Source organism: Octopus bimaculoides, chromosome 9 (assembly GCF_001194135.2).
Source record: "Octopus bimaculoides isolate UCB-OBI-ISO-001 chromosome 9, ASM119413v2, whole genome shotgun sequence".
NCBI lineage: Eukaryota > Metazoa > Mollusca > Cephalopoda > Octopoda > Octopodidae > Octopus > Octopus bimaculoides.
The window spans coordinates 53950625-53952439 of record NC_068989.1 but is presented as its reverse complement, the minus strand read 5'-3'; the positions used below and the strand labels follow the sequence as shown (position 1 = coordinate 53952439).

Genomic DNA, 1815 nt, shown 5'->3' with positions numbered 1-1815 from the left:
ATATATATATATTCATGAACGTGCACACACGCACAGATGAATGGATGAATATATTGTGAACATCAGAGGATCAAGAGAGAAACAAGACAATATGTAAATAAGAGAAAATAAAGAGGGGGGATTAGACAACAGCAATACCGTCCAACAACAGACACTTCAAAGCTTTCTTCTCTTTATCACCGTTCAGGAACTTAGCTTTCAAAGGGGAAAGCCGGCTAGAGGGTGGTGATGAAAGTGATGGGGGGTAGATAAACAAACATGACTTGCTTCATATGAGTGAATTTCCTGCTACTGTATCTTATAGTAATATAAGTGATTATTCTGGCTCCAATTGAAGATCTTTCTGACTGATGTCCTTAGAGTAAACCTCGATTTGTAATTAATCTGGTCTGGAGTATGCTTGCGTGTGGCTATGGATTGATTGCCGGGTTTCGATGAAATAATTACGACTAATGCTAGTGTAAGATGGCTCATTGTATTGTATAAAGGAAGTGATGTACAATTTCTACTTCCGGTTATACTGTAGCCAGTAAAATGAATAAACAGCAACCTTGTAAATAACTGTGAATGCTGTGCGTGTTTTTGTTCTTTTTGCCTCGGTTCCAATCAAAAGTCACATCATCGAAGCTGTCCAAGCCGTGACTAGATTATTTGTTTTCAGACACAATATATCGAGGACTATACGATATAGTGTTTCCTTAGTTCTTAGTAGTTTATGTTTTAATAAATGCTTAATGAGGGGAAACGCTTGTCCTCGTTGCTCTTTTCCAGACTTCCGATATTGATCAGAGAAAGTGAGGAAGATATCTCCTGACTGGAGGCTTGGTCGGAATACTTGCAACAAAATGTACTTTGCTAAATACACCCTTAAACCAGAAGGTGGTGTTAAATCGTTTCCCTGCTTCACTAAACCACTAGTCATTTGGGGAGAGATTTACTACTATTTGTCGCTAGTCGAATGGCTTGTAGAATATTGCTTGTTGGCTCAGTGTTATTAATCATGGGGTAGTGGTGGTAGTGGTGGTGGCTAGGTATTCCTGAGAGAACAAAATACTGGACATTAATGAAATGCAAGTAAGAAACATGATGGCCAGTACGTAGTCTGAAGCCTGTGACATATTGCCCTCCACAAGATAAAATTTGATCTCAAGAAGAAACTGGACACACGACTTACCCAGTCAAAATGCTATACCGTACCACTCATAATTAAGCACATACACGTGTCATGTCTACCTAAGTTAAAGGATTCTGTCTTTCTATAATTAGTGTATTTGGAAACACAGAGCTTTTGTAAGGCGGTGAATTAGTCGCTAGAAAGTTAGATAGACTACGTCGTAGAGTTAGTTCCAACACTCTACGGTCTGTGTTCGAATTTCATCATTTCGGGTTCGATTAAAACTCAAGAACGGCTTGAAGGTCAGATAAAATGTCTTGCAGAATCCTATGTATTCAGTGCCTTCTGAGAGTAACAACTACGACGACACTGGTGCCGAGCTGTGTCAGACTAGGTCAGCGACCTTTGCCCTAGCTAAACATCGATTTAGATAGATAGGAGAAATATGGAAGTTTTGGATATCTGCCTATCTTAAGAAAAAACGAAGTAAAAACAAGAAGCACAAAGTCTGTGAATACGGGTATGGTCAGTGTATATGTATTGAACATACGTGCGTGTGTGTTTGTCAGTGTGTGTGTGTGTGTGTATGTGCGTTTTTTGATGTCGATGAGTGAGAAAGGGTGAGAGGATGTGGCAATCTCTTAACTTCGAGTTTAAAACAAAAATAGCTATAGTCATAAGTATATACACATGTATATATA

General features: G+C 38.9%; 1 protein-coding gene across 3 annotated transcripts in view; it reads left to right on the top strand.

Annotated features, from left to right (window-relative positions):
* LOC106868077 (pituitary homeobox x) overlaps positions 1-1815 on the top strand; it is a 288993-nt gene that overhangs the window by 112576 nt on the left and 174602 nt on the right. The window lies entirely within an intron of this gene.